The sequence below is a fragment of the Natrix helvetica genome (assembly GCF_964273705.1).
Source record: "Natrix helvetica genome assembly, chromosome: W".
NCBI classification, from domain to species: Eukaryota; Metazoa; Chordata; class Lepidosauria; order Squamata; family Natricidae; genus Natrix; species Natrix helvetica.
Genome location: NC_138555.1, coordinates 25,089,416 through 25,107,980, shown reverse-complemented (window position 1 = coordinate 25,107,980; position 18,565 = coordinate 25,089,416).

Sequence of the window (18,565 nt, the reverse complement as noted above, 5' to 3'; positions counted from 1 at the left end):
CTCTTTGCGAGAGGAGGAGTGCGAGAGGATCGCCTCTCTTTGCGGGAGGAGGAGTGCGAGAGGATCACCTCTCTTTGCGGGAGGAGGAGTGCGAGAGGATCGCCTCTCTTTGCGGGAGGAGGAGTGCGAGAGGATTGCCTCTCTTTGCGAGAGGAGTGACCAAACAGTACATTTTAAATAAGAAAAGAAAAAAATATTAATAAAAAACTTATTCAATTATGTGAATAACAACTTATTTATTGCAACAACTGAAACTATTATGACACTTTGAACTACACAGAAGTCCCTTGCTTTTGCAACTGCATTTATTTGTGGAACACTTCCTTTTGCAATGACAGCGTGTATAGCCTTGCCTGCCGCTTCTCGAATTAGCTGCAGCTGCTTCTCTCAGCGCAATTTCTTGAACGGAAATCTCATTCATGGGAAGTAACTTTTCTTTACAAATTACGAACTGGTTACGTGTGTAAAGCTGCCTGAGGGTACCATTTTTATTTGCCAGTTTATAGAAGTCGGAGTCTTCTATTCCAACAACAACCGCTAACACATTTCTGCTATCTGTACGACCACGGTCGACATCAGGGATTTGTATTCGTACACTATCACCAATTTGAGCAGGAGGAAATTGTTTTTGTGAGGTCCGTAACATTTTGTTTGCTTGCAGTGAAAGATTCTCTTTCGCGGCCGCTCATTTTTTTGAAATTAACTTGTGTTTCCAGTTAGAAGTTGATGTGGAAACATAGTAAAATGCAGGTCCTCTTCAATATTTTCCCTTGAAATATGGTTTTCCGTATGACCACCGCTCAATTTTTTTTCAGAAGTATTAACAGTTTCTTCAAGCTGTTTTTCGGTTTCACAAGTATTGGCAATTTCTTCGAGTTGTTCTTCGGTTTCAATATTTTCGATTTGTTCGCTAGGCAAAAAAGACGATGCTATGCCTCTTTTTGCCTTAACGCCAAACATGGCTTCATAAGGACTTTGGCGTATTCCTTCGTGGTATCTAGTGTTCTTGGCAAATTGAACAAAGGGTAAACCATCTGACCATTTATTTGTATCGTTATCGTTCATCCATGCAGATAGCATATTCTGTATATCCTGATTGGCCCTTTCAACTGAGCCCTGTGTTTGACTGTGACGAGGCTTTCCATGAACTATCTTAACATCTTTCCACATAGCGCATAGTTCGGATATGACTTGATTACTGAATTCTCTGTCTGCTTTATTAAATTGGAACCTTAAGGGTAACTCTGCCTTGGACTTTGATTTATTTTTGCATGATATTTGGAACGCTGACAGCAGAAGGTCACTGATACATCATTTAGAATTGGGAATCTTAAATACAACCTGACCCAAATTCATTAGAAACATGGCTTCCAGCACCCTGAATGTAGCAGTTTGTATTTTAGATTCATCTTTAACAGTCTTGCTTACTGTGCTACTAGTTTCTAGTGGCAAATATTCAAGATCAGAAACCAGACTGTAAATATTTAAAGATTGCAATAGTCAAGGGAATGTTGCTTTGTTCTTTCTCAGATACTTTTGCTTAGTTGTTAAATCATCTAGCCATGTTTCCTGTCTGGTCTACCTCACCCCTTGAATGGTCTGGTTAATTATTTAATATTCCTCATTAGTTCCATGACCAACTGTTCTGTAGCTGTGGTCAACCTTCTCTGACAAAGAACTCATAGGTTGGTGCAGTAGAGATAAAAACATACCCCACTGAAGTAACATCAGAATGACTGCTGGAAAGTCAATCCTGTCCTTATTTTGGAAGTCTATTCTGGAAGCCTCTTGATGTTTTCCAAATGAACATGTTAATATTGGCAGTGTGTTTCACAGAGCTAGAGGATGGGTGTCTCATTAAATGGAAAACATAATGATTTCTTTTTCCTTTGACCAATTAATTTGCAGAGGTTACAATCAACATAGGAGTGTCATTTTCCCTTGCTTGCCTGCTATTATTTGTAAGTTGTTTTCTCTTTGCATTTAATAATGGGAGGGAATAAAGTGTTGAGTTAGATGAGCCATATGATCCTTAATATATAGATGTATTTTATTTCAGCTTTGTTTTTCTATCAGACACATATTGTGCACAGTTTGCTTTTACTTGATTTGTGCTATCTTCTGTTGTGTAGCACTCCCTGTTTGAAAGGTTGATTTGGATCTTTCTGTTGTCAGAATAATTCCTTCTACTGATTAAAATGCATTCAAAACCAATAAGTTTTCCCACTCTTTTTTTCTTTCTTCTATTCTACTCTTTTCCATCATCATAGGACAAACATGAAAATGGTTTCATCACTAAAGGGACCAATCTCTCTTTCTCTCTGGACAGAGAATAGGGAAGTGCACCTTCCCCCATTAGAAATCAAGATGAGCAGATTTGTAGATATTTACTTTGGTCTTTAAATAAGCCAGATAATAGGCCTATGCATTTAAGACATTTCTTTAAGATGTGTTTTTTTTGGAATACATTACGTAAATAACTTTTTAAAACTCTCAGTGAACTACATTATGTACATATAATAAACAATTGTTTTTTAAAGTAAAATTTCAACTAAAAAAAGCGAGATATAAATTTTGAAGGAGGATTAATATTTATTTGTTTTAATTTCCCTGCCCTTTTATTATCTTTATATAAATAAATAATTCAAGGCAGCAAATATGTCTAATATTACTTGCTTCTCAACAAGTCTGAGGTGGAGACGACTTCCAGTTCCTGCTGGCGATGGACGTGTTGTCCGCCGCTCTTCTCCCCAGTGGGCTCCGTAAGGAGCACAGGGGGCACTGGAGGTGTCCCCTGCCGAAGGGCGGCTTGCTGAAGCCCCCTGAAATTGGCGGCAGCCAGCAGGGGTGCTTTTCAGCTTTGCCTAGGAGCCGGGGAGCGGAGGGGGGGGCGAGGGACAGCATTGCGCTGTCCGCACTTTTACCGAATAGTCCCGGAGGAGAGAATGTGCCTGGAGAAGTGCGGCTGGAGCCTGGTGGTGGGGGATCCATCCTGAACTCTCTGACTGTTTAAAGGAAAAGCAGCAGACTTTTGTAAGTTCTGTGTTCAACCTATTTGAATGGAGATTAGAGGGGATGTTTCTTTCTCCCCCCCCCCCCTTGGATTAACTGGCATTTGAACAATCTCTCTTAGAAGAGAGAGAACAAAGGCTGACCTATCACTTGAACTAGCTAACTGACTAGCTAAAGACTTTCGTTTTCTTTCTCCCTGTGGAAAGAGGAGCCAAGATGGCACCCTCCCTTCTTCTTTTGTCTACTTATAAATGAAGTCTGCCCTTTGAAACTACCTTCAGCCTTATTACTCTCTCTGAAGAAAACAGAGACCCCTCTCTGATATGTGGCTCTTCTGAACTTTGATTATTTGAACCCCTTCTTTTGATTTGCCTCGGTGCCTTGGAACTTTGAACTGGCACTTTTGGCTTTGTTTGCCTCTTGGGATCAGCACAGCTGCGCAATCCTCGAGCACCATCTTTTTGGGAAAAGACTTTCATCTCTGAACTTTAAACAAATGGGGCCTAAGAAAACACCGACAGGCAAGTCACTTTCGGCCCCCTCATCTGCCTCTTCCAGTCCCAGTATGCAACAAATGAAAATTACCTCACTGTTACAGCAAGAGGAGGGACCAAAAGAACTATCTGTCTCTCAAATGTTTCAAGAACTTATGGAGGGGCAAAATGAATTGAAAAAAGAAATGACAGAGCTCAAAGAAGAGCTCAGAGATGTTAAACATCCTATTGCAGAAAATAAACAAAGGATTGTGGGGTTGGAGGAGGGTGCGGCTGGGTTGGGGGAAGAGATTAAAACAATCTGGAAGGGAAATCTAGAATTGGAAAACTTTTTGGCAAAAATAGAATTTGAAAGAATGTCCTTTTTTCTTACATTCCAGAACCTACCAGAGACAGAAAGGATATCATGAGTACAATCTTAGCAGATTATATTAAGAGAGATAAAAAAACAGCTGGTGGGATATGGACCTAGTCTACAGGATAAATTCAGCATATGCTAGAAGTCATAATGTTCCAAGGGAGGTACATGTTAAATTTCTCAGGAGGACCACAAGGGATGAGGTGCTTGGGACCTAAAGGGAGAGACCATTGAAATATAAAGATGAAGAAATCACCATCCTTAAGCAGATTCCAAAAAAGATAAGAGAGAAAAGGAGGAAGTATTCCTCCTTATTAAAGAAACTATATAATAAAGGAATTTGGTTTAGATGGTTATTGCCAGAAGGAATGTTGATCTTTTGGGAGGGAAACAGGATAAGAATTAATACAGTGCAGGAGGCGGAATCCTTCATTAAAAATAATTTTCCTCTCGTAGAGGACGAACATAGTGAAGGTAGTGGAAGGGACACTAAGGTGCAAGATAAGAAGGAGGGGGGCTGAGGCTTCCTCTGGGGACAGGGATTAAGGAGCAATATTGAAAAGGCTCAGATCACAAAAATAAAAGTATTTGAAATAATAGCAATTGGTGATACTCTAGAAAGTTACAAAGGAAAATGAATGAACACATGGTTGAGAATATAGAATAAGACCCTGTTTTCTGCTTATCTTTTATATTTTGTATTTAAGATTGTAAAAATTGTGAGTTTTGGATGGAGTGTGGGAACTGCCAAAAATTTTTGTATCCCCTTACCTTTTCCCATATATGTATAAAAACTAATAAAAATTTTGGGGGAAAAAACAAATCTGAGGTGGAAGTAAAGCTCACACTCTCCTAGTTTCCAATTTAGTGCCTTAATCGTAAAACCAATCTGGCTCCACACTTCCTCATATCTGATGCAAAATAGGCAGCAGCGATAACAATTTATGCTATTCTGGCCTTTTTTCTTTTCTTTTGAGCTGATCCTTTTTGTTCAAATCAGGCCTCAGCACAATAATGTACAGTTTGGGAGAAAATATACAAAGCAGTAATCCAGCACTGGAAGCTATAATGGAGAAGATCTCCACAGCAACCATATATTTTCCCTTTGAACTCAGGTATGCTGGAATAAAGGACAACCAAACACTACAGAAGACCAACATGCTGAAGGTGATAAATTTGGCTTCATTGAAAGCATCAGGCAATTTCCTTGCTAGGAAAGCCAGTGTGAAACTGACAATGGCAAGGAAGCCCATATAACCCAAGACACCGTAAAACATGAAGGCAGATCCTTTTTTGCACTCCAGAATGATTTCTTCTGCTATTGACTTCATGTCAGCATCTGGGAATGGGGGAGAGATGATCAGCCATATAACACAAATTTTAATTTGAATAAAGGAGCAGCAGGATACTATAAAAGAGCCAAGTCTTTTCCCCACCCACTTGGTCATCTTGGACCCTGGCTTGGTAGCCATGAAAGCTAGAACCACAATGATGGTTTTGGCCAAAACACAAGAAATGGCCACTGAGAAGATGATGCCAAAGGCAGTTTGACCAAGGAGACATGTCACTCTGTGAGGTTTCCCAATGAATAGCAAAGTACAAAGAAATGATAACAGGAGAGCAACAAGGAGGACATATGTGATGTTTCGGTTGTTAGCTCTGACAATGGGAGTGTCCTGATGCTTAATAAAGATCCAAAGGATTCCAACTGTGATTAAAGAGAAGAAAAGAGAAGAACTAGCCATAACTGTTCCCAAGGTTTCTTTGTAGTTCAAGAATGTTGCAACTTTGGAGAGACGCAAAACCTGCTTCTCATTGGGATACTGATCTTCTGGACATTCAAAACATTCATCCATGTCTAGGGAATAAAATATTGATGTTGAAGTTGCATTGAATGAATAAAACAGACTCTACAAGTGTTCAAAGTGAGGACTTCCAATTAATTTCTGAAAAATATATGTCGTACATTAAGTTAGTTGTCATCAATTTGTATTTGTATAAATCCAGTTCTTGCTACCAATGATGAACATGTTTACAATTCAATTACTTATCCCTATTTTATAGTCTAATTGGCCAAGTCAAGGAGTTGGCAGAAAACAGAAAATTTTCCCATGATACAAATGACAATACAATTCATTCAGTGAGGTAGATATTGTATATGCAATATCTCTTACCCTCCCTGTTAGAAATCTTCCCTTCTGCACATTGAAGACAGTCATAACAGCAAAATAGTTTCCCTTCTATCTTAATCTTACTGTAGCCTGAATCACACTTCCCATTACACAGAGAAAGTGGCTGGGTCTGTTCATAAATAAAAAATAGAAAAGTTTTGTTTTGGACCACATGTTAGCGTGATGGAACACAATCAATGTACCGAGTTTCTAGATAAGGCCTTTTTAATTTGTACATATGTTAATCTTGCATTTTATATATTTAAATGTTTTGCCTTATTTTAACTGTGATGCTTTTAACACACATGAACACGCAAAGCTAGCCGAGAGAGGCTTCAGGGAGACAGTATAATTCTATTTCTAAGGGTTATTGTGGTGGAATAGTTTGGATCTAAGTGATTTTTTAGAAGTAGTGAAATCTGAACTGAACATATTGTTTCTGGTCCATACCTGGTTAAACCTGCTTGGCCACACAATAACATCTTCTTTATGAATGGTGACCATTTTTTCATTGGACTCCTTGTGTTCTATGGCTCCCACTTGGACTTTCTTAAAAGACAAATTTGAAAATGTGATCCAATTGATAATATCAAATCCAGTCTCTAATTCTCCATTTTAATTGAACCCAATTTTTTGCCCGGCACTATTATTAAATGCAATTCTTCTGATAATGTAGTTGAGCTAAACCAGAAAATAAGCCAAATAGAGATATGTATCAGGATGTAGGACAGCACTCTTTCTCCCCTTTGATGTATATAGACAAGAAAACCTTTCAAGGTTTGTAAAACATGGAAGATAATAATAACCACAATAATGAATTACATTACTGATTGTAACTATGATTACGGAACCTTCATAGCACCACAATGAAACAGATGAAATAAAATAAAGAAGTATATTTGACTATACAGCAATTTAAAGCAGACTATTTCCAGGAGATTTCTAAAGAAAATAATTGAGATAATTGTGAAAGAAAGTTTACATTGAGAAGAATATAAAGAGTATTAGGGTTGAATGTTGCAGAGGGCTTTAAAATGTTAAAATTGTAATGTTAGGGAACACCATACATTTTAAAAAAGTTTCTAATATAAAAATCACAAACATCTTCATCGATTTCCTTTAAAAGAAAGTAAATTTTCAGTACGTTCTTGCAACTTAGAAACTTCTCAAAATTAGCAGGTTCAGTAATCATATAATAAAAAAACATATAAGGAAAAAGTAATACCAAATAAGCAAAATAACATATTGGTCTTGGACCAAATAAATAAAGAGAATACAATGTTTTAAAATAAATTGTATGCATGTTATCTAGAAATAAATCATGTTTAGTCTTACTAAATTATCAATATGCAGGAGTTTCAAAGGCAGAAGCAACATTTTTATATCTAACTTTAGCTTATATAAAGTGTTTTGTGACTAATGAATTCCTAAATTTATAGGGTTTCTTCTTTCTTATATATTTACGTAATATTACAAATGGATACATTAGTAATACGTGGTATTTTTCTTTTTTTACTTGGTTTTAGAGTGCAAAAAAAATGAATAGCTAAATTCAAATTTAACTAAACTGCACAGTTTCACCTATAGTAGACAAATGAATTCTTGGAAGAAGGATTTTTTTTTTAGAAATATGGAAGAAAGATGTAGTGAGACATCTGCAAATTGTCTTTTGGGGGATTTTACCTTCCATAAATGTTGATTCAAAAGTTTTCCCTTGACATTCCCCCCTGCTCTGTATTTCATTATAGATTAATAGAAGTCGTGCAAAGCATGTGCCACTACATAGATAGCATTGTATACACTGTAGCTGTGGCCACTCAATTCCATATCAAAGAAAGATGTGGGAAGGAGCTCCAGTTTCTCCTTTCCAGTACAAGTGGCCCCATTTGCCTTTTCTGTTACAGAGGTGTGGAAGGAACACCCAAAGGCATTTTCCCAGAAGGTCTTGATAAAACTGCCTTCTTTTTCCAAGATAGGGTTTCTCATCTGAACAAATTGCTGGAATCCTAGTAACTTCTCTGAATGAACTGCAAAAGATAAAGCCCCATGAAGGAAAACCATATCCATATTTCTTTGAAAGGGACTTGACATGAAATCCATCTGGATTGTCATAATCCAAACTTTCCCTTTTTTCCATAGTGGGAAATCATTATCTTTTAACTTACTGGAAAGAAACCTTAGAGTCATCATGTTAGCACTTTCACCATGAACGACCACCACAGTGACATCACTTTTCATAACCGATCTGTACATTTTAAGTCCTATTTCAATCATCTTTTTCAGATTATTTGAATGAACAGGTTTGGGAAATCTTGCAATGAAGTCAAAGCAGATGCCATTCTGGGTAGCCATGGGAAGCACCCTGCGCAGAAACATTTCACCACTCTTGTTGTCTACTAACAGCATCCCCACCCATGTCCATGTGAAATATAGCAATAACTGAGAAATTCCCTTGTACTGAAAGTCCATATTTGGCAACATCTGTTGGTAAAAAGCAGCTTGGTCTTTTGTGCTAATTTCAGGAGCAGAACCATACAATATCTAGAATCAGAGAGATAAAGAATAAAAAGGGGGGAAAATCATTGTAAAATGACAAGTGGATGTGCAAATCATATTCTGTGCCTGTTTTGTTCACTAAATTAGAAACTGAAGCCGAATTCCACGTAAGTTTCACATTTATATTCAAGCTTAGCCTATAGAGCAGCAACATTCATCTTTTCTCCTGCCTTAAGAAAATAAGTTCAATCAGGAGACTTCCCTCTCTGCATGGTGACTGCCATGCTGTCACTTCCAAGGCTTAGCTGCATTACCAAAATTGGTCAGTGGTTCAGTTGCATTAGAACATCAGTTCACAATTCAGACATGAATCATTTAATGTTATGTCACCATAGAAAAACTTACAGAATATACTTCATGTCTGGGGTTTCCAATATCATATCTCAAGACACAAGATTTAGTTCACAGAGCACAAACTATATCACTCAAATATGTCATGCAACTTTTATACTTGACATTAAATAGTATGCATTAACATGAATATTAATTTACAAAATATTATTTAATTGGTTGAAAAAAATATCCTACAGCTCTTTTAAATACTACTGATGGAATATTTCCAGAGAAGTTCATTTTATTTCCAACGAGCACATTAGTAGACCAGAAAGAAACTGAAACAAAATCAATACTAAGTCCTTAAAAAAATCCTGAATACTAGGTTGGGTGAACCTTATACTCACTCTGGAGAATATTGATTTTGCTGAAAAATACAGCAAAATACAGTTTGATTATAGTTGCAGTCATATTTTAAGTAAAAATTTGAACAGTGATTTTCAAGGTGCTACTTTTCCCAGACCCAGTTTGAAATTCTGACCACACACCACCATGGGTTTAGCAACTCTTACTGAAATGACCTATAAAATGTTACTTCTGGGCAATGTATAATATCCCCATTAATTGCCTGGCTCCTTGAAACACCAAAAAGCTGAAGAATTAAGGTGCTGTGTCATAACCAAAACACACCAAAATTCACTTGTAGTCTCTAGCAGCCTGAAATTCGTAAAATGCATCCTTTTTATTATAACCACAATATTTTTTCCTTGACTATTTTTCAGAATATATATATATGGATTTTTATCTCCTGCCTCTTAATTCCATGGAAGGAACATACCTGTGGCATCTTGTACAGGGAAAGGATATTAGCCATGTATAGATAGATGTCAGATGAAGGTCCTCCAATGACTGCCATTGGTCTGTTTTGAGGATCACAGTTGTAGTTAGGTATGAATTGGCCCTTTGTAAAGAAGAGCTCCAATGAGGCTCGGTATGTCCAAGTTGGATTAAAGTAGGAATTATAGATATGGAAGCCCAAGGTATGGTTTGGTAAAATAGAGGGATCTCTATTGATTTTCATGATGGCAAACTCTAAAGCAAGCATGTGCTGATACATTGGAGTTAAGACCCTTAAATAAGCATTATATATTCTGTTAAAATGCATACTTCCCAAAATATCATGCATGGTATTGGTCAACTCAGTTAAATGTTCATAACATCTGTCTGTCAGTCTATCATCTACCTACCTACCTATATTCTATCAAGTTTCCATCTATCTATCTATCATCCATCCATCCACAATCTAATTATTTATAATCTATTTTCCATCTATATATTTTCCTACATACAAAGAATATATCTCTCTCCGTCCCTCCCTCCCTCTTTCCGCTCTATATGCTTTTTTTCTTTCTCTTTTCCTGTGTCTCTGTAAAAAAATATCTTATACAGAGGTGCGAAAAAGCTCCTTAGATGGATGTTTCCTGAAGTCTATCATTTTACAGTAGAGGTAGATCTGAGAGAAAATGCCCACAATTATGAAATCTCCTGACTGATATTGCTTGTGAAGAAAAGGCAGAGGGTCGTTAGTCCTACATCTGGCCCTGGGAATCATGGACATCATTTCCGGCAAAAGCACCAAGACCAAGGAAGCAAATATTATCATAATGTGTAAAAGTGTCTGATCTTAAGCCAGTTGAAGCTTCCCCAAGCTCTGCCTCATTAAAAGGATTTCTACTTGCACTTGTCTCCACAACAACCTCTTTCCCACTAGGAGATGAAGTTGAAATAATGATCTGGGAATTGATAATGATAATGGAAAGATCAACAATTCAGAATTCAAGTTCTAGAAAACCATGGCATGTAACAACTGGCATGTAAACAGCTGTACAGCAGCCTGTAATTATTGACAGCAATGAAAACCTAAAAGAAATAAAGAACTTTTTCCGGTTTGTAAAAATTGTTATTGTTTTTAAAGCAATATGGCCTTACATTAATTCACACATTGCTTATTTGTTTGATTCTACCATAGTCTCACAACACTTTGTGGATACACAAAATGTTAAAAGGAAATATACAATATATTAATTAAATTATAATAAAATAAGTTCTACATAACAAGAGTAAAAAATAATAAAATTAAAAATACCAGCTACATGCCACATAATAGTAAAAAAATTATTTAAAAATGATGCTGTAATTCAATAAAAGATTTTTTAAAAAACAAACCTACAATTAATCAAGAACTTCCGTGGAAATTTATGCCTCATTGATAATATTCAAATTTGGATAGATGTTTATCTGATTGTCTATAATCAATCTATCTATCTATCTATCATCTATCTATCTATCTATCTATCTATCTATCTATCTATCTATCTATCTATCTATCTATCATCTATCTATCATCTATCTATCTATCTATCTATCTATCTATCTATCTATCTATCTATCTATCTATCTACCTACCTACCTACCTACCTACCTACCTACCTATCTACCTATCTACTATCTACCTATCTATCTTCTATCTATTATGTATCTATCTATCATCTGTCTGTCTGTCTATCATCTATTTTATTTTTTCCAAAGTTTGGAAAGTTTCTCAAAAAGGCCCTTTCTTTCAGGTGATGCTAAGCCGTAAAAGGATTTACATGGTAAAATTAGTGCTTTTAGTTGTACCTAAAACTGAATCGGTAATCATCATATGTGCTTTGATGTCATATCATATCATATGATATATGATATGATATGATAATATAATTGCCATTATATTATCATATCATATGATATATGATATAATATGATAATATAATTGCCATTATATATTGCCATTATATGATCATATCATACCATATCTATCTATCATCTATCTATCCATTCATCCATCCATCCATCCATCCATCCATCCATCCATCCATCTATCATCTATCTATCTATCTATCTATCTATCTATCTATCTATCTATCTATCTATCATCTATCAATCTATCTATCTATCTATCTATCTATCTATCTATCTATCTATCTATCTATCTATCTATATATATATATATATAATCTATCATATTCTTCCAAATATTGGAAAGTTTATCAAAAAGGCCCTTTCTGTCAGGTGGTGCTAAGCCATAAAAGGATTGACATGTTAAAATCAGTGCTTTCAGTTGTCACCAGAACTCAATCCATAATCAATATAGGTGCTCTCAACTTGCCATTATATCAGCATAATATTAGAATGCTATTGTCTCAGAGACTGCAGCATTTTGGATTAGGTGTAACTTTAGAGGAGGCATTAAATGTTGTCCCATGTCAAATCCATAAATTTGTGTGTATAGCCAGCTCCACCTGTATCAGATAAAGAATTGGTGCGCCTGCCAGAAATGGAGTCCTTTAGTCATGGCTTTCACCTACATTTAAATAGCAATTGTGAGTCCAGAATGAATCTCCAAATTACAAACCTTTTTTTTTCTTATCTATCCAGAGACACTACTGGCATTGATGGAGAACCTCAATATAGAAATATCAAATCTACCTTCTTTAGCTTCTGTTCTTTCTTGTCCTTACTCTTACAGGCATTAGTGTTCTATATGATACAACATTGATAGCATCTCCCTTAAAGCCTATGACATGGTATAAAATTGGGTTTCATCAGCAACTCAAATATTAAATGACATCTCCTGGAGGTTTCATGTAGTTCAGGGGTGTCAAACTCACATTGTCACGGTGGTGTCACATGATGGTTAAAACAGGGATTGGTGTGGCCAGTGCATGATGGATTTGGCCTGTGAGCCGGGAGTTTGACAGCCCTGATGTAGTTGAAAACGTATGGGAAAAAATGATAAATTCCTCTAATAAGCCAGGCACCACCAAGACCATCTAAAACAGATTAGAATCATTCACTAAGGAAGGAGCAAAATACCATTAAACACTCCATCTTTTACCAGGAAGTGGTCAAAGAACAGACTTTTTAAAATAAAAGTTATTGTTATCTATATTTACACTTATTTATACTTATACTTAAAGCAATAGATTTTGAAAGCAGATTTTACATATTGATAAATTGATATATCTATGGTAGGAGGCTTGGCTGTGCTCTGATTGGATGGGAGTTTAGCTGTGCTCTGATTGGATGGGGGCGTGTTCTGTATGGGTGGGGGCTTGGTTGTGCTTGTGTTAGTCTGAGTTGCAGAGGGATTTGAGCTGGTGAGTTGCGTTACTGTTGTTTGGCTTCGCATTTGTGGTAGTGCCACATCTCCGTGGTGGGCATCAGTTTGTTTCATGTATGGATTGGATGGGTTTAAAGTGGCTAATAATGCAGCTGTGGTCTGGATTCTGGTTTGTGGTCGGGCTTCTGGTTTGAGGTTATCCTCGGTGTGGGTTTGGGCTTGCTTTTTGCCTGGATATGTGATAGTGACATCCTGTGTGGTTTTTGTGAGTGTGGGTCTGGTATCATTTTTTGTGTTAGGGACTCGTTTGTTAGTGAGGGCGGTTTCCAAATGGCTGGTACGCGGGAGGTATCATCTTGTTTATTCATACTGTGTGGCCGTTTTTCTATCTCAATAGCTTCTCTGATTATTCTGTTGTTAAAGTGTTCAATTTTGGCAATAGTTCTGGTCTTTTTAAAGTCTATATCATGTCCTGTGGCTTTGAGGTGTTGGACCAGGGAAGAAGTTGGTTCCTCCTTTCTGACTGAGTTTTTGTGTTCTTCAATTCGTGCCTTTATTCTTCTGTTGGTCTGTCCGATATATGTGGTGGGGCAGGTGGGGCATGGGATTTCATATACTCCTTGATTTTCTAACTCTATTTTGTCTTTGGGGTTTCTTAGGATGGTGGATATTTTTCGGTTTGTGTAGAATGCTGTCTTGATGTTGTGTTTGTGGAGGATCTTGCTAATTCTGTCTGTGGTGCCTTTTATGTATGGGAGGAGGGCTTTGCCGTTTTCTTGTTTACTGTCTTGGATTTTAGTGGGGTTTTCTTTTTGGATTAGGTTAGTGATATTGTTTCTTTGGAATCCGTTGGATATTAGTACGTTGGTGAGAGTGTGTAGTTTGGTTTTGAGGTGTTGTTCGTCAGCTAAGCGTTTTGTTCTGGAGATGAGTGTCTTGGCTACAGAGTTGATCTGTGCTGGGTGGTGATGTGAGAGTGCGTGTAAATAGCGGTGTGTGTGTGTTTTCTTTTGGTAGATGGTGTGTCCTAGGGATCCATTGGATTTCTTATAGACTAAGACATCTAGGAAGGGGAGTTGATTATTGGCTTCTGTTTCCATGGTGAACTGTATTTTGGGGTGTAGGCTGTTGAGGTGTGTGAGGAAGTTGTCCAGTTTATCTTTCCCATGTGGCCAGATTATGAAGGTGTCGTCTACATATCTGAGCCAGAGTTTGGGTTTGTGATCGGATTTTTCTAGAGCTTGGATTTCAAAGTGTTCCATGTAGAGGTTAGCAATGACAGGTGAGAGGGGTGATCCCATGGGTGCTCCTTCTATTTGTTTGTATTTTTGTCCGTTATAGATGAAGTATGTGTTGGATAGGCAGTGGTTGGTCAGATCTAGGATATGTTTGGGGGGGGGGGTTGTATTTGTTTTGGATAGCTGTCAAGGCTTCTTTGATTGGTACTTGGGTGAAGAGGGATACGACATCGAAGCTCACGAGTAGGTCGCTGGGCTGTAAGTTTTGTTTCTTTATGATCTCTATGAACTGGAATGAGTTTTTTTACGTGTGAGGTGATGGATTCTGCATAGGGCTGTAGTTGTTTGGCGAGAAATTTGGCTAGGTTTTGTAGAGGTGAGCCTATGGAGCTGACTATGGGTCTGAGTGGGGTTCCTTCTTTGTGTATCTTGGGGAGACCATAGAGCTTAGGGAATCTGGATGATTTTTCTCTGGGAATGATTCTTTGCTGGATCTCTTTGCTGATGGGGGAGGCTTTTATTTTGGATCTGGTGGTTTTTTCTAAGTAGGTGGTGGGATCCGTGCTTAGGGGTTTGTAAGTGGAGTCTTGGAGTAGGTTGGTTAATTTGGTTTGGTAGTCAGATGTCTTCATGACCACTGTGGCGTTCCCCTTGTCTGATGGAAGGATTATTATGCTAGTGTCTTCTTTTAGGTTAAGTAGTGCTGTCTGTTCTTCTTTGGGTAAGTTGCTTTTGGGGGGCTTGCTGGTGCAGAGGATGTTGGTGATTTCGAGTCTGATTTTGTTAGCGTCATCGGGGTTGATTTTGGTCAGGCTGGTTTCTACTCCGCATATAATGGTTTCAGTGGGGATGTGTTTGGGAGCGACTGCAAAGTTGAATCCTCTGGCAAGGACATTGGTTTCAGCTTTGGTGTGGATCTTCTCTGAGATGTTATGCACTGTTTGCTTCATGTGTGGTTGTGAGGGGAGGGGGGTTTGTTTCTGGCTTTCTTTTAGTCTTCGGAGTTTATTGGTATGTGTGTCTGTTTTGAGGGTGGTCTGTGTCACGATGTTAAAAATTTTGCTAGACATGAGCTGACTGGAAACTGACACTCAAGAGTTAAACTAAGAAAGCTTTATTGCGCAGGTCATAAAACAAATGTTATCTGAAAGTGATTTATTGCGCATGCTTCACACATTCCAGAACTCATTCCTTTGTTCTTTGTCCGGCTGCCAATTTGGCAGACGGAGTTTTTATTATCAAAATGTAACCATTAGTTAGTTCTGTTTTATTTACTTTTATTAAAGTTTGTTTATTAATTAGAATATACTTCTCAAAGACTTTTATTTTATTTTTCTTAATATCTCAAAAGATATGCTGAAGGGAATCAGCCCGGTCCATTGATCTCAATTTTTCTCCAGGGTGTTTTTTCCCCTGACAACTTGGTAGCAGAGGATGGTTGATGATACCAGCTGAGATGGCTACAATTTATGGCTGTATTTTCCCTTCGTGCTATCTTATGATAACCGACTAAAGCTAATTAGCAATGTCGGAGAAAAAGAAACAGAAAAAGAAAAATGGAACAAGCACAGATGGATCAGTTTCTTCTGACAAGGAGGCTTCCTCAGACACAGAGAAGCAAGATCCAAACGTGCTTCAGGAACAACAAATTCCTTCAGGTGCCGAGCCAGATGTGGGGGAAGGAGCTGCAAGATGCGAGATCTACGAAACGAGGTCAGTGGTTCCTCCTTCTAAAATATCTCCAGGAGATTATGAATTTTTGGGGGCCAAGCCAAAACTTCCCACTTTGCCAAAGCCACTCCATTCCCAGACCCTCGGAGATTATCAAACACTTGATGAATGGCAACTGCCGGCAGAGAAAAAATCCTCCCACGCAGAAAGCAAAGTTTATGAATCCTTCCCAGATGATGAGGAAGAAATGCAAAGCTATCTATATCAATTAAAGCTGTTTGAAAAATATGCTAGGGAGGCGAGAGAGTGCTTTAACGAAATAAAGAGAAGTAGGAGGAGCTCCCCCACTCCCAAAATGTCTGAGGACGCCATCTTTTCTTTAAAACAACAGCCTAAGACACACCCCACAGAGTTCTTAGGTGAATCAGAACAAAGAGACATGTACACGTCACCGAGGTCACGTGATCCCTTTGAGTCAACTGAACTTCCGCCCACGTATAGAAAGGTGAGGCAGCCAAAAAGTGAGGCTGCACTGCCATCTGCTGGCGGAGAAAAATTATTAGAGCAAAAGATGAAACAGCTACATGATACTTTTAAAGATTTAGCCATGAGTCCTTTAGAAGCCAAAGTTTTGCCTCCAAAGGTTAAGTCTTCAACACCCCCTGGTGGTGCTGAATCCTCCCTAGATGGAAAAAGGCAAAGCCAAAGGCGAATGCAAGGAAATCAATTTGATGTTGCCACGCAAAGGTCAATGGTGCAACCACAGCACCCCCTGGTTCAACAACCAGCTTTGCAACCTGATCAACAAATTGTTCCGATGCATATTCCTCAGCAGGTACTTCCAGTCACTCCCTTGACTGGTGAGTCCAAATTAAAGGAGTCAGGAGAGAATTATAAAGCCTGGGTCAGTGAAATTGCGCTCTTGCTTCGAAGAGAAGGCACACATTGCATGATTTTTAATCCTCCTCCTCCACCGTGGACACCTGCGATAAGAGACCTGGAAAACAGAGCAATCACGACTTTGCTCATGTCAATGGAAATTGAGATCCAGGGTATCTTTCCACCTGATGCAACTGCCCAACAAATTTGGGCTATTTTGGAAGATTGCTACAGGCCCGTTTCAATTGAATCTTCATGTTTGCTCATGTCTGAGTTCCATGGTTCGAAGTTGAAACCTGGTGAACGAATTGGTGGACATTTGACCAAACTGAAAAGAATGAGAAGTGAATTGAGACAAAATGGCCATGTAATCGATGATATCCAAATGATTAGCATCATCATTAACTCATTGAATTATGAATGGAAAGATGCTGTTGCAAAGATTAACTACGTGCCTATTGCTCAACGCACAGTTAACCACGTTTGCAGACTTTTAGTGGAAGACGAAGCTATCAGGTTAGCTACACCACATCTGCAACGACCTCCAGCATCAAAGGCTCCAGCCAGACGTCCCTTCCGAGGAAGAGGCTACGCTCCAAGGATGCCAAAATGCTACACCTGCAACCGTGTGGGACATGACGCCCGGGATTGTCCCCAACGAGTTCCAGCTCCTGTCACGTACCAGCCCAGAGGAACAGACTCCAGAGGCAGAGGTAGAGGCGGAAGACAAGGTCGTCATGGTCCAAGGCGTGATCCACAAGCTCCACTTGTAACACTGGCCATAACCAACGTTCCACAACCTGATCCAAAGTTCGACAGATGTCTTTTGTAGACTTTAGATAGTGGAGCAGCTGTGCACGTTACCCACAGAAGGGAACTTTTCACAGAGATGGGCGAACCAGAGCCCGAGTATCGAGAACTGTATTCCTTCACCAACCACACTTGCAAAGTCATGGGAAAAGGAACTGTTTACATTGAAGAGCTCGATACACACATCCCTGATGTTTATTACATACCTTCAGCAACCAGTAATTTGCTTAGTCAAAGTCACTTGTCTAGAGATTTAAAGTTCCAGGTTCACCACCTCGAAAAAGCAAGTTACTTAGTTAAAGATGGAGATATTGTTGCTGAAATCATGCTGATTGGTGGTGTTTATTACTTAAAGCCAAAGCCTAAAGGGCAAGCACAGGCAAGTATGCAAACTCCAAAAAGGCACAACGCAGACCCAAAGAGAGTTGCCCCAGAGAGAGAAAATGTTACTGTGCCAAAGGCTCCTAAAGCCAACAAACAGAGAAAACAGAAACAGGTTGCTCAGAGCAAGCCTGAGGGTCCTCATGAAACTGTTAATGTTGAGAATTCACTAACTGGTAAACCTTTACATTCCAGGTGTATTCACAAGTGGCACAGAAGATTGGGACATGCCAGTTTCCGTGTTCTTAGAAAGATGCCGGAGTTCGCAAAAGGTTTGGATCTAAAGGGATGTAAGGTGTTTTTGGATTGTGCGGTTTGCAAAAAGGCTAAATCCAAAGCGGCTGCAATTCCAAAACACGCTACACGCCGGTCAACACGCATTTTTGATTTGGTACACACTGACATAGTGGGTCCTTTCCCACCAACACTTGGTGGCAGAAAGTATTTTTTAACAATAGTAGATAATCATTCTAGATATGGATTTGTATATCCTATGAGAGAGAAATCTGAGACCTTTCAGATCTTTAAAGACTTTGCAGCTTTTGTTTCTATGCAATACC